Source organism: Lontra canadensis, unplaced genomic scaffold (genome assembly GCF_010015895.1).
Source record: "Lontra canadensis isolate GAN:19392208 unplaced genomic scaffold, GSC_riverotter_1.0 scaffold40, whole genome shotgun sequence".
Lineage (NCBI taxonomy): Eukaryota > Metazoa > Chordata > Mammalia > Carnivora > Mustelidae > Lontra > Lontra canadensis.
In genome coordinates, this window is record NW_022631034.1 from 11326707 (window position 1) to 11346789 (window position 20083).

General features: G+C 37.5%; 1 protein-coding gene and 1 non-coding gene across 3 annotated transcripts in view; one reads left to right on the forward strand and one right to left on the reverse strand.

The window, feature by feature from the left end:
* Positions 1-1504: 1504 nt before the first annotated feature.
* DNAJB4 (DnaJ heat shock protein family (Hsp40) member B4) overlaps positions 1505-20083 on the forward strand; it is a 34174-nt gene continuing 15595 nt past the window's right edge. The window contains exon 1 of one of the 2 annotated variants that reach the window (XM_032870181.1): positions 1505-1558. The gene's annotated coding sequence lies outside the window, so the exon portion shown is untranslated. The remainder of the gene's footprint in view (positions 1559-20083) is intronic. The other variant, XM_032870182.1, reaches the window with a different exon arrangement.
* LOC116875120 lies at positions 9227-9332 on the reverse strand. Its single transcript, XR_004384141.1, has one exon. It is a non-coding gene; the product is annotated as a U6 spliceosomal RNA (small nuclear RNA).

Consider the following 20083-nt stretch of genomic DNA (forward strand, 5'->3'; position numbering starts at 1 on the left):
GCATATGTAAAATACTCACATAATTGCCAGTTACTGTCATCCTGATTCTCATTCACTTGTGTGCTGTGTGCAACCCTGTGTAAGGACCCCAGTTGCTAGCCAAGCCACAACCAGGGAACTTCATCTCAAATCAGATACTACTGAGTGCCTTTGACTATGCTGGCCAGAAACTCCATATTCACCAAAGTTCTAGTTGTTTACTTGTTTGTCTGTTCTTTACACCAAAGTGTGACCTCCACAGAGCGCCTTGTGTGTTTTAGTTATCACTGAATCCCAAGTACACAAAATAGCAAGCTACATAGTGAGTGTGAGTAAATATTAACCAATCAGTCCCTGAGTACTCAAAATACAATTAATTCCCTTTCATTGGTACAAGCTACATCCAATGTACAAGCTACTAGATGTAGCTTGTACCAATGTACAAGCTACTAGATGTAGCTTGTACCAATGTACAAGCTAGTAGCTACATCTACTCAAAAACTAAAATCTTCAATTCTAATATTAAGAGCTCTTTTCACTTTATCTTGTTTACTAATATACTCCGTAATTCTGATACTTCCCTTTTCAATCTCTATTACTTCCCGGCCTTGGTTTGCCAATCACTTTGAGAATTCCCAACTCCTGTTCCCCATGTCTTTGAGTAGTGTCCACTCTTTACTTATTTTTTTTAAAGATTTATTTATTTATTTGACAGACAGGAATCACAAGGAGGCAGAGAGGCAGGCAGAGAGAGAGGAGGAAGCAGGCTCCCTGCTGAGCAGAGAGCCCAATGCAGGGCTCGATCCCAGAACCCTGGGATCATGACCCAAGCCGAAGGCAGAGGCTTTAACCCACTGAGCCACCCAGGCGCCCTAGTGTCCACTCTTTAAATCCACAGCTCCTAATCACTTAAAATACACACTGGAGCTAGATGAGCTTCAATTCACCGTTGTTACCTAAGTGCTAGGTTATTTAACCTTGCCAACTTTAAACTTCAATTTAGAGTTTCAATTTGTTCATGTGTTTAAATGTTTATATTTTTTTAGTATATGTGCTGCCGAAGCGAGCACAAATGTTTATATTTTTAAATTAAACTCTATGGCCGATGTGGGGCTCAAACTCATGATCCCAAGATCAAGAGTCACATGCGTTATTGACTGAGACAGCCAGGCACCCCCTGAGTTTCAGTTTGTTTTTTGATACCTAAGCATTGCTATGAAAATGAAAAATGAGATTACTGTAACCAGATGCTATTTCCCATAAGTAATGAAAACCCGTATTAAATAATAACCAAAAAATCTAGGCACAGAGTGACCCTACGGCTGGTTGAGTTATAGCTCAGCAATACATGAGATACCCATGTTTTTTTCATCTTTGCCCTCTGCCATCCTCAGCATAATGTGCCTGATGATTGCATAAGGGTTGCCATGGTTCCCAGTGTTATGCAGTCATAACTGTAAAGTGGAATAAGAGAGTTTCTTGTCTTCAAAAGCAAGGAAACCTTTATACTACTCCCTTCCCCTGGACACCAATCGGACTAACCTTGTGCTGACCAAAGCTGACTCACAGGCTTACTCTAGCAAGTACCATACTTGGTTTTGAATAATTAAGATTCATTTCCTGGGGATAAGGGAGAGGACCCCACCTTTCTAGAAATAGTTACTACTAATGCACTTGTGAATCTTAGAACTCTATCCTTGGAACTTCTTTTCCCCGTCTGCATTCACTCTAGTATAATCTCTAACCTCGAGGGTTTTTTTGTTTTTGTTTTTTTAAAGATTTTATTTATTTATTTGACAGAGAGAGATCACAAGTAGGCAGAGAGGCAGGCAGAGAGAGAGGGGGAAGCAGGCTCCCTGCCGAGCAGAGAGCCCAATGCAGGGCTCTATCCCAGAACCCTGAGATCATGACCTGAGCCAAAGGCAGAGGCTTAACCCACTGAGCCACCCAGGCACCCTCTAACCTCAAGGTTTTAAGATCACCTCTACTCCCAAATTTTTTCTTCTGTCTGGACTGCTTCTAAGAATACTAGACTCATATATCCAACTGCTTATTAGATACTACCATTCGTAAGTTTAATAAGCATCTTAAACTTAAAATGTCCAATATTGAACTCCCCAATTCCCTACCCCTAAGCTCTTCTATCTTCCTATATTAGTCAATAGTCAAGAACTTTGTTCTTTGCGTTTGCTGAAGCTGAAAAATCTTGTGTTATTGATTTCCCTCATATCCCACATTTGATTCATAAGGAAGTCCTATTGACTCTACCTTTAAAATAACATCTCCACTGCTACATCATTGTCCAAACCACCTGAATTATTTGGTCTTCCATCATTACCCACCATACTTTCCCACTCCTTTTTTAACATAAAAAGCCAAACAATCCTGTCATTCTGCATAAAACTCTCCAATAGCTTCTCATCTTCCCTTGATAAAAATCAAAAGTCTTTAGCAGCCTACAGGACTCTACACCATCTAGCCTCTTATTATTTCTCTGACTGTCCCTACCCCATCATTCTGACACAGCTGCACCCTGAAGATGCCTGGCATTCTCTCACCTCCAGACTTTTATACTTTCATACTTTATTTTTCCCTCTACCTGGTATCAACCCACACATATATACATAGCTTTTTCCCTTTTCCTCTTTCAGGTCATAGTACAAATGTCATTTTCTCTCTGAAGCCATTTCTGCCCAACCCATCTAAAATTTTAATTCTTTTCTTTTCCTTAGCTCCTACCACCATCTAACATTGCATAGAGTAGTTTTTTAAAAAATATTTTTAATTACTAAATCTTTATAGGCATGACTGGGTGGCTCAGTCAGTTAAGTGGCTGACCTTGGTTTCAGTGCAGGTCGTGATCTCGGTCCTGGGATTGAGCCCTGTGTGGAACTCCATGCTCTGCAGAGTCTGCTAGAGATTCTCTTCCTTTCCCTCTCACTCTCCTTCTGCCCCTTCCCCTGCTTGCACACACTTGCTTTCTCTCTCTCTCTCTCTCTCTCTCTCTCTCAAATAAAAAGATATTTTAAAAAAATCTTTTTAGGAATGCCTGGGTGGCTCAGAGTTAAGCATCTGCCTTTGGCTAGGGTGGTGATCTCAGCGTCCTGGGATAGAGTCCTGCACTGGGCTCCTTGCTCAGCAGGGAGCCTCCTTCTCCCTCTGCCTGTCACTGCAGTTCTCCCTGCTTGTGAGCTCTCTCTCTGACAAACAAATAAAATCTTAAATAAATAAATAAATAAATAAATAAGGAACAAAAAATTCTTTAAAAAAAAAATGTTCTGTCTTCCTCATTAGAACATAAAGTACACAAGGCAGGAATTTTTGTTCATCTGTATCCCCAGTACCTAGAAAGGTAGCTTGGCATATGGAAGGTCATTAAATTGTTTATAAAGAAATGAATGTCTATTCATCAGATTTCTTGGTTTTAGCTGTGTGAAATTTAGTAATCTTACTTGTTTCTGATCAATTTCTGATCAATTCCTATTTCTCATAACTGCTATGCGAGACCATCACCATTCTTACTAAATGCCCTACTTTAAGTCTCAGCTCTTTAGTAGTGGATGTCCTTTCTAAAATTTTTTTTTAAAGAACACTGATAGCATCTATGAAATTCTTTTTCTTCCTAGTCTATCCTCTTGCCTTCAAATTTATAAATTGGTCCTTACCTATTTTCTGTTAATCTCAGAGCCCACTTCTCCTTTTGTTCAAATTTTATCTACTTGTACTCTTGTACCAAACGCTCCTATCTTTTCTGAACTTTACCTAGCAATCATTTCTTAAGTACTTTTATATCTCATTTTCTCTGCATTGTTTTCTTCTTCTGTTGACCATCTTAAAACCTCCTTTATTCCCTCCCTTATATACAGTTCTCTTCTTACCTTCAGATGACTTTCTTGAAATGTTTGAATTTACTATTCCATTTTCATATCCCTCTTGTTCAATTCACTGGATTCTGGCTTTTGCTTTTCATTGCCTATAATTACATCTACTTCATAGGATTGTGAGAGATTAGATGAGGTTCTACGTGTTGAGTTGTGCTTACACATGGTTAATGGTTTTTTTGAGTGCTTACCATGATTATAACTCTTGAAACCAAAATCATTCTTGTGGGTACCCTTCTATTACCTTTCTTGACTTTCCTGTATCCCTCATGAAATGCTGCTCCTTCTGATTTTGGGACACCAATGGTATCAAAATGCTTTCACCTTCAAGTAACAGAATCTCTCTAGCTGTAAGTCCAATGGTGGTTCCAGGATTGATTCAGAGATGCAATAACACTACTGAGAACCCAGGCTCTTGCTCTCTTTACCCTCTACCATTCTCACTGTGTCACAGATATTTATCTTGTTGTAAGATAACAAGCATTATGTTTTTATTATCCAAAAGTAGAAAAGCAGTGCTGGGGTTTCTCCTGGGTGGGTATTCCTTTATAGGGAGGACAGTCTGCCTTAAGTTCCCCAGAGCATTTCCCATACATCTCCTTGGCCACGCCTATACTAATCACTGGCAAAAGGAAATGTGATTGCTATGATTGATTTAAGCCAACCATGAGTCATTCCCCAGGGCCTGGGGAAGCTCTCACCTTCCTTGAGTTCATTATTTTGGAAGAAATTCGGTATCTGCTAAGCCAGAAAGAAGATAAGGATGGCTATTTGGTTCATAATCAATAGTGTCTGTCATCCCATTCTTACTTGGTTTCTGATTGTTCATTCTCAGTGTTTTTCATTGTCTTGATTGATATGTCCCGTAAATGCTGGGCAACTAAAGTTCTGCCTTTGATTCTTTCAAAAATTATTCCTTTTTTCCACTTTAAAATACCACCTGTGTTATAATATTTTCTTTTTTTTTTTTTTAAGATTTTATTTATTTATTTGACAGAGACAGGGCAAGAGATGGGACAAAAGCAGGGGGAGTGGGAGAGGGAGAAGCATGCTTCCTGCCAAGCAGGGAGCCCAATGCAGGGCTTGATCCCAGGACTCTGGGATCATGACCTGAGCCGAAGGCAGATGCTTAATGAATGAGCCACCCAGGCACCCCTGTGTTATAATATTTTCTAAAGCTTTATTTCAGCTAAGACTTTTTTCCGAAGCCCCAATTCAGAATATCCAACTCTCTCCTGGACATCTTCAACCACATTCAATTCAATTAAATATTGTTTTGCTAGGTTTTGGAGAGTCAAATAAACCTTTTTCCTATGTGATCTTACATTATAGTTGGGGAGTTAGCCAGAGAAATGAGTTGTTATAACATAGATAGTAATTAAGAATGCAGTCTTAGCAAGCGATAAAATTTACCAAGTATATAAGTAACATAGATGAATGGGTTATTTGAGGGGAGGTAGGCATGTTCTGGTGGATTTCCTTTCCCCCTTCAAATGTACTCTTCCTATATTCTATATTCTATATTCTATACTGTCATTAGTAGCCCTGTCACAAGTAGCAAGTAGTACACATTCTACCTTTTTACTACTTATATTTACTCATTTGTCTTTTTACATCCCACTCATACTTTAGGTCCCTGTAATTTCTCACTTCATTGAATTGTACTTAGTAAAAGTTAATTGAATAGCAATGTACTATAGGGCTTTGTACTAGGGGAAAAAAAGGTAGAAAAAAACCCCAAAACTGAAACTCTCAGGGCTGTTAGAACCCCGTGGGTGAGGCACAAACACAGAGATGATTATGTAATTGTGATGGAGTAGAGATATGGGGGGGATATGGAAACTCAAAGTCAAGGGAACCTAATCCAAGCTGGCCCTCAGATTTGCCCAACCAGAGGCTGAGTCTCAGAGTGGTAGTAAGCTCCGGGCAGAGAGGGAAGAGTGGAATACACCCACACGATTTCCTTTGTACATACCAAAGAAATACCACTTCAGAGACATTACTTTGGAGGCTGTACTTAATATCGCTCTTGCTCAAGAAGAGTTTTTTAACTGACCATCATTAATTTAGAGAATTACCGGTAGTGTATATCGTACAGTTGATCTTTCAGGATTCACCAATTCTGTACTTTCATATTTGCCCTCACTAAAATTAATTTGTCTCCCTGAAAACAGTACTTGGGATGCTTTCCCAGTCATTTGCAGACATATACAGAGGCAAAGCAGCAAAAAAATATGAATCTATGTTCCCAGCTGAGATCCAACAAGGCGGTGCTTTGACTTCTTATTTTAACTCTCATAATAAGCCTTTGTGATCTATTAGTGCATTTTTGTATCTTTTGCATTTGTATGCATTTTGTTGGTGACGTCACTGTTTAAAGAAATGTTTCAACACTGGGCTGAATTGCTGTCTGGTGTTCCTAGACACAAGAAGGCTGTGATGTGCCTTATGGAGAGAATCCATGTGTTAGATAAGCTTCCCTCAGGCATGAGTTACAGTGCTATTGGCCATGAGTTCAATGTTAAATTGAATGAGGTGTCTTGAAACAGAAACACATAAAACAAGATTATGTATTGATGAGTTGACTTAACCCTGCCATTTCCCTTAGGGGCAATGGTTCAATATTTGCTAATTCAGCATCCATGACAACTTTATAGAACATAACTATGGCAAATAAAGAGAGTTGACTATTTTGTGGGTAAATCTGATTTTGGGAAATAACCCAAAAGAAGTCGTTTATGGCCAGGAGGGATGGGTTAGATGAGGATGGTTAAACTGGACAATATAGAGGTTTGATTACTAAAGTCTTTGTCAACCTTTTAAAACATATTCTGCCCTTGTGATGAACAAATAGCTTACTCACCACCCTAAATATTCTAATATATTCCCCTTAGCAGACATGCCTAGGTTGAGAATTAGTGTACAAGTTTTATCTTACCACCAGCCGGGCTGATGTTTTATAGTGAAAACTGTGTTTAATAGCAAAAACTACAGTTTTTTAAAAGTTTACTAGATACAATAAAATTTTATTATGGTGCCTGCTTAGACTTCAGTCTCCCTCTAGTCAAGAATAATTTATATAAAGCAAGGGTTGGCAAACATTTTTTGGTCAAAGGCCAGACAGTATATTTTTAGGTTTTGTGGGCCAAGGTCTCTGAGGCAACCCCCCAGCTCTGCCACTGTATTGCGAAAGTGGCAACAGATACTAGGTCCTATTGTATATATTTGTATTGTATACTCCTGATACTGTTTTATCCTTCATGGCATGTAATACATAGTATGCAATAACTGTTGAGGCAAACTTCCTGATTTAGCTTAGATAACCAAAAGGCTATATTTTAAAATATTTAAAAGTCAAATGTTAAAAACCATCCATTTAAAATTATTCTTTGGGCACCTGGGGGGCTCAGTCAGTTAAGCCACCAGCTCTTGATTTCAGCTCAGGTCATGATCTCAGGGTTCTGGGATTGAGCCCCAAGCTGGGTGTGGGGCTCTCCATCAGAGGTGAGTCTGCTTGGGTTTCTCTCACTCTACCCCTCTTCCCACTCTCTCCCCCCGTCTCACTTTCTCTCCCCCCCGCCGCAAATAAATAAATCTTTAACAAAATAATAACATTAAATTATTCTCTTTTTAAAAAGATTTTATTTATTTATTTGACAGAGAGAGAGAGTCAGAGCACAAGCAGAGGGAATGGCAGAGGGAGAGGGAGAAGCAGGCTCTCCACAGAGCAGAGAGCCTGAAGCAGGACTAAATCCCAGGACCCCAGGATCATGAGCTGAACCGAAGGCAGACTCTTAACCAACTGAGCCATCCAGGTGCCCACATTAAATTATTCTTTTTTTTTTTCAAGATTTTATTTATTTATTTGACAGAGATCACAAGTAGGCAGAGAGGCAGGCAGAGAGAGAGGGGGAAGCCGACTCCCTGCAGAGCACAGAGCCTGATGTGGGACTTGATCCCAGGACTTTGGGATCATGACCTGAGCTGAAGGCAGAGGCTTTAACCCACTGAGCCACCCAGGCGCCCCCACATTAAATTATTCTTGAATCCTATTTTTTTCTCTTATCTTTAAATGTCCTTCTTTAAGCAATTATAGTAGTTTGGGCGTGTTGTATTTGGAATTAGGCAGTCAACTGCCTACATTTATAGTAGTTGGTGAATACTATAGAACATGTTGGCTTATTTAATACATTTCCTCATACTTAATGTTTGGTAGGTTGTAATAAAGTCTTTGAATCGTAGTTAAATCACAGTAGCAGTGGTTTAATTATTATGACTTTATTAATGCAATGTATTATAAAGATAATTGATAGCTTGGGTTAGGTCCTGATTTAAATGAAAAGAAATCAATTTAGAGTTATAAACATTTGGAGAGCTAAACAAACTTGCTAGATAATCAGTTTATTGCAGTTTTGACTAAGATTCTAATAGTTCAGTGAAATAGCAGCCTGTGTTCTGCTTTCCTGCCTCTCCTCTGTGCTAGACATTTTTTCCCCTTGTATCGCTTGTCTTATTCTGAAGAGCTGTTGGCTTCACTGTGGCTACAGACTACTCCCCTTTCTCTAGCCACCCAAGTAGGTTTTCCAGTGGATTCTGATGCCTTCTCTGACTACTTGTGAGAGGAGAAACTTTAGAAAAGAATAAAGAATAAAATGAGGGGCGCCTGGGTGGCTCAGTAGGTTAAAGCCTCTGCTTTCGGCTCAGGTCATGATCCCAGGGTCCTGGGATCCAGCCCCACATCGGGCTTTCTGCTCAGCAAGGAGCCTGCTTCCTCCTCTCTCTCTGCCTGCCTCTCTGCCTACTTGTGATCTCTGTCTGTCAAATAAATAAATAAAAATCTTAAAAAAAAAGAGAATAAAATGAAAAATCACAAAGGTTCCTCATTTTTGCTTCTACTTACAACACTGTGAAACTTTGTATACTAAGTGAACTGTGTATACATGGAGCCATTCCCACTGCTTTAAATGTAAAGTATCATTTCAAAATGATACAGTATCTTTTTTTTTTTTTTTTTTTTTGAGAGAGAGAGAGAAAGCATGTGAGAGAGGGAGAGGGAGAACAGGAGCAGTGGGAGGGGCAGAAGGAGAAGCAGGTTCCCCGCTGAGCAGGGAGCCTGACAGGGGGCTCGATCCCAGGACCTGAGAGGAAGGTAGACTCTTAAACACTGAGCCACCCAGGCGCACCACAAAGGTTTTTTCCTTAAAGATAAAAAATAGAATACTATTTTTCAATGTTACTGAGGTAAAATTGACAAAATTTTAAGATATTTAAGTGCACACTGTGATAATTTGATATATGTATGCATTGTGAGAGGATTTCTCCCCTCTAGTTAATTCACATCCATCACCTCACATATTTACCTTTGTTAAGACAGTAAATGCTTCACAAATTTGCATGTCATCCTTGCACAGGGGCCTTGCTAGTCTTTCAGTGTTATTCCAATTATAGTGTATGTGTTGCTGAAATGAGCACTGGGATACTATTTTATAAGTAAAAATGGAGTTTTCTTTAGAGTGCATCTGTTAACATTTTATTTCCCGTAAATGTACATGTGGGAAATGTGTATGTCTGATACTTAAGTTCTGAAAAATTGGATCATAGGGCTGGTGATTTGTAGAAACCTCTATATCTACACTGTGTAATACAGTGACCACAAGCCACATGAAAGCTAAGGACCTGAAATGTGGCTACCTGAATTGAGATGTTGTATAAGTGTAAAATTCATACTGGATTCTGAAGACCTAGCATCAAAAAAAGAGTGTAGAAGATTATTATTATTGATAGGATTTAGAAAGACGGTCACAGAGAGGGTTTTCAGTTTGGACAGAGAATGCAAAGCACAATGGAAAAGAGCATAAAATGTATATGATACAACAAAAAGACTGGTCAGATTACAGCATTGGACTTAGGAAGGCACACATTAGGAAACTCACAAAAAAAGTTATGGTCAGATTGTTGAGGGTTTTGAATGTTATTTTTGTTTTTAAGTTACTTAACATTATTATCTTTATAATGGTTACATGTTGTGATGGTAATATCGTGGGTTTATTGGGTTAAATAAAATACATTATTAAGATTAATTTTAATTTTCTTTTTATTTTTACTAAAATGTGGATTCTAGAAATGTTTATAATGATATATGTGGTTCACTTTATATTTCTGTTGGACAGCATTGCTCTAGGTTATATGATCTTTCAACATAGTCAAAGTGTTATAATCAAATGTCAGTTTACAAGACCCGTTTAAAATAACCTAGAATTCAGGGCGCCTGGGTGGCTCAGTGGGTTGAGGCCTCTGCCCTTGGCTGGGGTCATGATTCCAGGGTTATGCGATCGATCGATCGATCGATCGAGCTCTCTGCTCAGCGGGGAGCCTGCTTCCTCCACTCTCTCTGCCTGCCTCTCTCCCTACTTGTGATCTTTGTCTGTCAAGTAAATAAATAAAATCTTTAAAAATAAATAAATAAATAAATAAATAAATAAATAAATAAAATAACCTAGAATTCTATAGTTTTTTTTTGGCTCTCTGATTCAGTATTAAAAAGTAATGTAGAGAACACTTTATTTTAACTAATTCCAAAATGCTAGGAAAGTATGAGATTAGTTCACTGTATATTCACTAGTCTTCTAGTAAGTTTTTCAACAACTTCTTGTAAAAAAGTGTACAAAGAAAGGCAAGTTGTTACTGGGCTATTTTATTAGGATACTTTTTTTTGTTTGTTTGTTTTAACAAGGAATGCCTTGTGGGAAGGAAATCTATTTTTTTTTTTTTTTTTTAAGTAGGCTCCACACACAACATGGAACTTGAATTCATGACCCTGAAATCAAGAGTTGCATGCTCTACTGACTTAGCCAAACAGGTGCCCCAGGATACATTTTAATATCATCACAAAATAGAATCAGTTCTACACTCTTAAAAAAGGAATTTATTTTTTAGGTTTTTGCTTATTAAGTCATCTCTACATCCAACGTGAAGATTGAACTCAATGACCCTGCGATCAAGAGTCACACGCTCTTCCAACTGAGCCAGCCAGGTGCCCCAGGGAATTTTATTTATTTGTTTGTTTGCTTAGTAAGCTCCATTCCCAGAGTAGAGCCCAATTCAGGGCTTGAACCCCTGACCCTGACTGAGATCAAGACCTGAGCTGATTTCAAGAGATGGATGCTTAATTGACTGAGCCACTCAGGTGCTCCAGAAATTATTTTTTAAAAAACAAGATATTTCTGATTCTTGGTGTCTTCAGATAACTCTAGTAATTTTTACAAACTTTTTAAAAAAAGATTTTATTTATTTATTTGACATAGAGAGAGAGATCACAAGTAGGCGCAGAGGCAGGCAGAGACAGAGGGGGAAGCATGATCCCTGCCGAGCAGAAAGCCTGACTCGGGGCTCGATCCCAGGACCCTGAGACCATGACATGAGCCAAAGGCAGAGGCTTTAACCCACTGAGCCACCCAGGCACCCCAATTTTTATAAACTTCTTAAAGCAATTACATGTTATCTTATTTTTTTGAAGACAAGTACTTTTACATTTTATTTATTTTAATATTTTATTTATTTATTTATTTATTTATTTATTTATTTATGGAGAGAGGGGAGGGGAGGGGTAGAGGGAGAGATGGAATTTTAAGCAGGCTCCACATCCAGTGGGGAACCCAACGTGGGGATCAATCTCATGACCTTGAGATCACGACCTGAGCCCAAGTCAAAAGTGAGCCACCCAGATGCCCCGTTTGTTTATTTTAAAAGTTTATTTTTAAGTAATCTCTATACCCAACGTGGGGCTCAAACTCAAAACCCCAACATCAAGAGTTGCATGCTCCACAACTGAGCCAGCCAGGTGCCCCTGTACTTTTAAACTTTGTTGTAAATTTTTCTTTTGTAAAGGCCATTAAATCAATAAAATTAAATGTGTATCTTTTATTATAGTGCTTTCTGCAGGAAAAGTGTTATAAAATCAAGCAATGACACAGTATTAAAACTTGAAAATTTTGGGAGTTACCAAAATAACTATAGTAATAAAGTGCTGGGAAATTCCAATGGTACAGACAATAGTCCATGGAGAATTATGACTAATAAAAAGTCTTGTCAAATACCTGGGACATCTGGGTGGCTCATTCAGTTAAGTGTCATGATCTCAGGGTCCTGGGATCGAGTTCTGCATTGGGCTCCCTGCTCAGTGGGGAGTCTGCTTCTTCCTCTGCCTGCCACTCTCCCTGCTTGTGCTTTCTGTCTCTCTGACAAATAAATAAAATCTAGAAGGAAGAGAGGGAGGGAGGAAGGGAGGGAGGGAGGGCAGGCAAATACCTTTAAAAAGGAAGTTTGTTTTTGGGGCGCCTGGCTGGCTTACTCAGTATAGCATGCCACTCTTGATCTTGGGGTTGTGAGTTCGAGCCCCATGTTGGGCATAGAGTTTACTTAAAAAAATAAATGAAGTTTTTTTCAAAGACCTAATGAATTAGCCCTTTTTGGGAGCAGTCATTGTTAAAACAATGGTATTCAAAACTCCCAAAAATCTGACCATAACTTTTTTTGTGAGTTTCCTAATGTGAGCCTTCCTAAATCCTATCCTGTAATCTGACCAGTCTTTTTGCAGTATCACATACATTTTATGCTCTTTTTCATTGGGCTTTGTGTTCTGGGTCCAAACTGAAAACCCTCCCCGTACTCCTCTTTCTAAATCCTATCAATCTTTTAAGACCCTGCTTATATTTAACATTTTTCTTTTATAAAACTTCCCCATAGTAGCCCAAGATGAGCATATAATTAACATTTGTATATATTTTATTTCTGTGAAACCCTTTCACATATTTTCTCATTTTTTATGTCAGTAAACGAGATAGGTATTGTTATCTATTTCATAGAATAAAGGCACTGAGTCTCAGAGAAATAGTCATTTTTCCATTTTTCCAGAAGTTCATATAGATACTAAATAGTGAAGCTAGGAATATTAAGACCAATTCCTCTCATTCCAAGTTTCCTGATCTTTTCTCTATAGCTTAATATAGTCCCTTAAATCCTGTAACAGTTACATAACACACTTATTTAAAGCTATTAATTGTTTACCCTATTTGTACCAAACTGTTTAACTTGACTGTTAGCTATAGGTTTGAAGGAATATATACAGATTGTCCATGGGGAGGGGGAATAAATGGAAAAGGTGAAGAGAGCTGAATATGTTTCTTGATAATAGAATCAAAGAGGTCATGAAGAGCTCTTTACCAGTCTGCTTGCTTTTCTGAAAGCATTATACTTTTTAAAAACTGTGATACCTAGCCTTGCTCCTTTTCCTCTACCTACATGAGTGTGAAATTTTTAGTATAATTCTTAAAGCAGAGCTAAACAGTGAGGTCTTCCCTGACTATCCTGGAAAAAGTGGCCCCTCTCCATCAATCTGTGCCTTAGAAATGTTTAAAATTTTTCTTCAAACTACTAAACTACTAAAATTCAAACTACTAAAATTCTATCATTTCTTTATTAACTCTTTTCTTGGTTGTCTTCTCCCACTAGAATGTGAGTTGAATGAAAGGAAGGATGTTGTGTATCTCGTTTATAGTACATAGTAAGCACAGAGTAAATATTTGCTGAATGAAACACTTTATTCATGGAGAATGTTCACTATGATAATATCCACTTTTAAAACAAGTTTTATAGTACTCATCAAATTCTATACAATATGTACTCAAATGTTATTGACTGTTTAATTCCAAATACGAGTCCAAATTACTGTAATTGCCCAAAGAAGGACATTTTATAGTTAAGAAAAAAGTGGGATATTTAGAACATTTAAATAGGGTTAATGTCTTAAAGACTTACCTTAAGTTTACTTATTCTGTCTTATAACCCAGATGGAATAAGAAATAAATCTCTAATATTTTTCTATTTTTTTTCCTCCTAAAGATAAATTTGCATTTGAAATGATGACAAAATTTTTACATATTGTAACTTATGGTCAAAGTCTAAGGTCTTTCTACAAGAATGAAAATTAGGGGTGCCTGGGTGGCTCAATTGGTTAAATGTCTGCCTTCAGCTCAGGTCATGATCCCAGGATCCTGGGATCAAGCCCCACATCGGGCTCCCTGCTTGGTTAGGAGCCTGCTTCTTCTCCCTCTGTCTGCCACTCCCCCTGCTTGTGCTCTCTCTCTGTGTGTCAAATAAATAAAATTCTTAAAAAAAAAAATATGAAAATTTAGCATCTGAGTTCCAAACTTAAAACAGAAACTGCAGCAACAGGAACTAAGGCTAGAAAGATCTGACTCTAAAATCAAAGATACCGGGACACCTGGGTGGCTCAGTTGGTTGGACGACTGCCTTCGGCTCAGGTCATGATCCCGGAGTCCCGGGATCGAGTCCCGCATCGGGCTCCCAGCTCCATGGGGAGTCCGCTTCTCCCTCTGACCTTCTCCTCGCTCATGCTCTCTCTCACTGCCTCTCTCTCAAATAAATAAATAAAATCTAAAAAAAAAAAAAAAATAAAAAAAAAAATAAAATCAAAGATACCTATTTTAAGGGGCATCTCCCAGGCTCAGTCAGTAGAGCATATGACTCGATCTCCAGGTCGTGAGTTCAAGCTCCTCATTGAGTATAGTGATTACTTAAAAAACAAAACAAAACATAAAACCATATTTTAAAAATACAAACATTGGGGGCACATAGGTGGCTCCGTGGGTTAAAGCCTCTGCCTTCGGCTCAGGTCATGATCCCAGGGTCCTGGGATCGAGCCCCGAATCGGGCTCTCTGCTCAGTGGGGAGCCTGCTTCCCTCTCTCTCTGTCTGCCTCTTTGCCTACTTGTGATCCCTGTCTGTCAAATAAATAAATAAAATCTTAAAAAAATAATAAAAATAAACATTGTACCTTTTTTCCATGTATTTTCAAAATTTTAAGTGGACTCTATTCTTTTAGAGCAGTTTTAGGTTCACAGCAAAATTTAGTGGAAGATACAGAGGTTTCCCATAAACCTCCACACATGCACAATCTACCCCACCTCATTATCAATGTCTCTCACTAAATGGAACATTTATGTACAACTAATGAACTTATACTTATATACTTATATACTATATATATATTTATATATACCCAGAGTATATAATTTACATTAGGGTTCACTTCCGGTGTTGTACATTCTATGAGTTTGGACATGTACCCACATTTCAGTATCCTACAGAGTAGTTTCACTGCTCTTAAAAAAAAAAAAAAAATTCCTCCATACTCTATTTATCCTTCCCTTCCCACTAAACCCTGACAACGACTGATGTTTTTTTTACTGTCACAAAGTTTAAAAAAAAAAAAAAGGATAGTTTTACCTTTTCCAGAATGTCATATAGTACATAACCTTTTCAGATTGGTTTCTTTCACTTAGTAATATACATTTTATACATTTATAATATACATTTATACATTATAATATACATTTATACATTTATACATAATATACATTGAGTTCCACCAATGTCTTCCCATGGCTTGCTAGCTCATTTCTTTTTAGTACTGAATAGTACTCCATTGTCTGAATGACTGTAGTTTAATCACATTCACCTATAGAGGACATCTTGGTTGCTTCCAAGCTTCCAAGTTTGGGCAATTATGAATGAGGCTGCTGTACACATCAATGTGCAGGGTTTTATGTAGACCTGTGTTTTCAGTTCTTTGAGTAAATACCAAGGAACATGACTGTGGGATTGTATGCTAAGTGTATGTTTACTTTTCTAAGACACCACCAAATTATCTTCCATTTTGCACACCCACCAACAATGAATGGTTGCTCTACATTCCTGTTGCTCTACATCTTTGCAAGCAAGTGGTGTTGCCAGTGTTCTGGATTTTGGCCGTTCTAATAGCCGTGTCGTGGTATCTTTGTTTTTATTTGGATTTCACTGATGACATTTGATATGGAACATCTTTTCATATGCTTATTTGCCATCTGTGTATCTTCTTTGGTGAGGTTTCTGTTAGGTTCCCTGGCCCATTTTTTAATTGGGTTGTTTGTTTTCTTGTTGAGTTTTAAGAGTTCTTTATATATTTTGTTTTGGTTTGGTTTTCAGTTTCTAAAATTTAAGTTCAATTAATTAACATATAATGTATTATTAGTTTCAGAGGTACAGGCCTATGATTCATCTGTATAATACCCAATGCTCATTACATCACATGCCATCCTTAATGTCCCTCACCTAATTACTCCATCCCCACACCCCTCTCTCCTCCTGCAACCCTCAGTTTGTTTCCTACGATTAAGAGTCTCTTATGGTTTGTCTCCCTCTCTGATTTCACCTTGTTTCATTTTTCCCTCCCTTCCCCTATGGTCCTCTGTCTTGTTTCTCAAATTTCTCATATCAGTGAGATCATATGGTAATTGTCTTTCTCTGATTTATTTTGCTTAGCATAATACCCTCCTAGTTCTATCCATGTCTTTGCAAATGGCAAGATTTCATTTTTAATGGCTGCATAATATTCCAGTGTGTGTGTGTGTGTGTGTGTGTGTGTGTGTGTGTGCCTGTACACACCACATCATCTTTATTCATTCATCTGTTGATGGACATCTAGGGTCTTTCCATAGTTTGGCTATTGCAGACATTGCTGCTATAAACATTGGAGGTGCACATGCCCCTTGGATCACCACATTTGTATCTTTGGGGTAAATACCCAGTAGTGCAATTGTTGGGTCATAGGGTAGCTCTATTTTCAGCTTTTTGAGGAGCCTCCATACTGTTTTCCAGAGTGGCTGCACCAGCTTGCATTCCCACCAACAGTGTAGGAGGATTCTCCTTTCTCTGCATCCTCGCCAACATCTGTCATTTCCTGACTTGTTAATTTTAGCCATTCTGACTGGTGTGAGGTGGTATCTCATTCTGGTTTTGGTTTGTATTTCCCTGATGCCAAGTGATGTTGAGCATTTTTTCATGTGTCTGTTGGCCATTTGTATGTCTTTTTTGGAGATATATCTGCTCATGTCTTCTGCCCATTTCTTGATTGGATTATATGTCCTTTGGGTGTTAAGTTTAATAAGTTCTTTATAGATTTTGGATACTAGCCTTTTATCTGATAAGACATTTGCAAATATCTTCTCCCATTTTGTCACAAGGTAAACAAGGTTCTTTATATATTTTAGGTAGTAGTCCTTTATCAGATATGTCTTTTTTTTTTCTCCCAAGATTTTACTTAAATTCAGGTTGGTTAACATATATTGCAGTATCGGTTTTAGGAGTAGAATTTAGTGATTCATCATTTACATGTAAAACCCAGTGATCATCTCAACAAGTGATCTCCTTAATGCCCATCACCCATTTAGCCCATCCCCCTACCCACCTCCCTCCAGCAACACTCAGTTTGTTCTCTATAGTTGAGTCTCCTGTTTGCCTCCCTTTCTGTTTTTATCTTATTTCATTTTTCCTTCCCTTCCCCTATGTTAATCTGTTTTGTTTCCTAAATTCCTATATGAGTGAAATAATATGGTATTTGCCTTTCTCTGATTGACTTATTTCACTTAGCATCATACCCTCCAGTTCATCCACATCTTTGCAAATTCAGATGTCTTTTGAAATATTTTCGCCCAATCTGTGGCTTGTTTTCTCATTTTCTTGACAATGTCCTTCTCAGCAGAAAATTATAATTTTAATTCAGTCCAGCTTATCAATACTCTCTTTCATGAACTGTTCATTTGGTATTATATAAAGATCATTGTCAAACCCAAGGTCACCTAGATTTTTTCATGTGTTCTAGGAGTTTTATAGTTTTGCATTTCACACTCAGGTCTGTGATCCATTTTGAGTTAATTCTTGTGAAAGGTTTAAGATCTGTGTCTAGATTGATTGCTTTGCAAACGGATATCCAGTTGTTCCAGCACTATTTGTTGAAAAGACTGTTTTTTCTCCATAGTATTGCCTTTGCTCTTTTGTCAAAGATCAGTTGACTATATTTATATGTGTCTATTACTGGGTTCTCTATTCTGTTCTACTGGACTATTTGCCTGTTCTTTCACCAATACCACAGGGTCTTAATTACTGTGTTTGAAATAGTGTATTTGAGATTTGCATTTGAAATACAATGAATGCTACCTATGTGAAAGTTTAATGATTTTAAATATTAACAGAGGATGAGTAAGTAGCAAATATTAACTGGGGTATTTGGAAAGAGCCATTTATTCTTAGTTTGACAGCTGTTGTGTGTGGATGTATATGCTTGTAAATAAGGACATTTTATTATACCTATGGTATGGTAATTTTTTTTCTAGAAAAAAGTTCTAGTTCATATGATGAGATGAGATCATATTCATCACAATAGTAGCTAACACTTTCATGGTCCTCATTATTTGCCAGTCACATTTAAGTGTTTCACACATTTATCTCATTTAATCCTCACAACAGCCCCTTGAAGTAGTTATTATTGCTAATCCCACTTGACAGATGAGGAAACTGAGGAACAGAAAAGTTAAGTCCAAGGCCACACAGCTAGTAAGTGGTGTTGTCAGGACTCTAACCAAGCAGTCTGACTCCAAAATCTGTTTTTAACCACTATACTACCAATATTCCCTGGTGTTGCCCTAGCAAATTTTATAACAATTATTCAGCTATCTAAAGCACTTGTGAGAACAAGGTGTAAAGGAGCCTCAGTTTGTAAGAAGTACTGGGGAATTGAAGTCACAATTTATTATAATCACTGGATGAGACATTTCTGGACTAAATGTACCCATTTAAAAATTAAACATTGACAAAAAGTTTCCAACGGGGGCATTGGTAAAATATTAGAAGTCATCTGTCTTTAAGTATTTCAGTGATGATCTGAATTTCAGTAGTGATTTCTTCTGAGACTCTGGAAGGCATGCTGTCTTTCTTCAGACTAATGAATTATAAACTGAGAAATGATTTGTGAATTGAAGAAAAAAAAACTTTTTTATGGTATATTAATAAAACCAAAGTAGAAGGTGAAGATGGCATCAACTGAATGACTGTTTATGTACTTTTAAGATTCTTTGTGTGTGGTAAAGTGCTATTTTTAGCTGTCATCATCTAAACATATGTAATATTTTAAACTGTGATTACACCATCAAAAAGAACTCATACTTCTTATAAAAATAATTTATCTATAATTACTATGAAAGCATAATATCACAAATAAGGAAACTTTGTTAAAGTTTTTGAAAAAAAATATGTCATTAGAATTTTTACTTAATTCTGGCCCATGTGTCCCTAAGATAGAGTGACACACTTCCTCCACATACATTATTGGGCACAAAAATTCTTAAACTGTGTTTTAAAAAACAACTTTGATTAAAAAAAAATAATAAACACACGTAAGTTTTCTGAATTTGGTTGAAAAAATTAGAATATCTTAAAATACATTGTAACTTACCTTCAGTTAGAGATGAATCAACCCTACCCCAGCATGAGACTTAAACTTGTGAACTATAAACATTAAGGAGAAAATCTCTTTGTGATTTTATTTATTTATTTATTTACATACTTACTTATTTACTTATTTACTTACTTATTTTTAAAGTAAGCTCTATACCCAATATGAGGCTTGAACTCATGACCCCATGATCAAGAGTCACAGGTCATGCCAATTGAGCCAACCACACATCTATATACTTATAAAATCATATAAGCAGGATTTATGTGATTTTAAGACAATAATTCAAATAGATTATCATGTAGGTTTTTTTGGCTTAGCTTTTACTTTTACATTTATTTATTTATTTATTTATTTACTGAAGAGTCCATCTCTCTGAGAGGGAGGGAGTGCAGGAACAGGGAGAAGAGTGAGAAACAGACTCCCCTCTGAGCAGGGAGCTGGATGTGGGGGATGGATCCTGGACTTCAGGATCATGACCTGATCCAAAGGCAGCCATTTAACCAACTGAGCCATCCAGGTGCCCCTACTTTCACTTTTAAAAATATTAAATGAGCCTTGTTCAGATCTCAGCTCCATTTTCTCTGAAAACTGCCACTGCTTTTCCCTTTACATACTCTATTTTTGCCATGATAATTATTTATAGGGGTAACAATTGGTCACACACCCCCATTAAAAAACAAAACAAATCAAAACAAAAAAGACATGGGATTTCTGGGTGGCTTACATGGTTAAGTGTCTGCCTTCAGTTCAGGTCACCATACCTGGGTCCTAGGATTGAGTCCCAAGTTGGGCTCTCTGCTTGGAAGGGAGCCTGCTTCTCCTTCTCCCTCTGCTCTTCCCCCTGCTTGTGCTTTCTCACTCTGTCAAATAA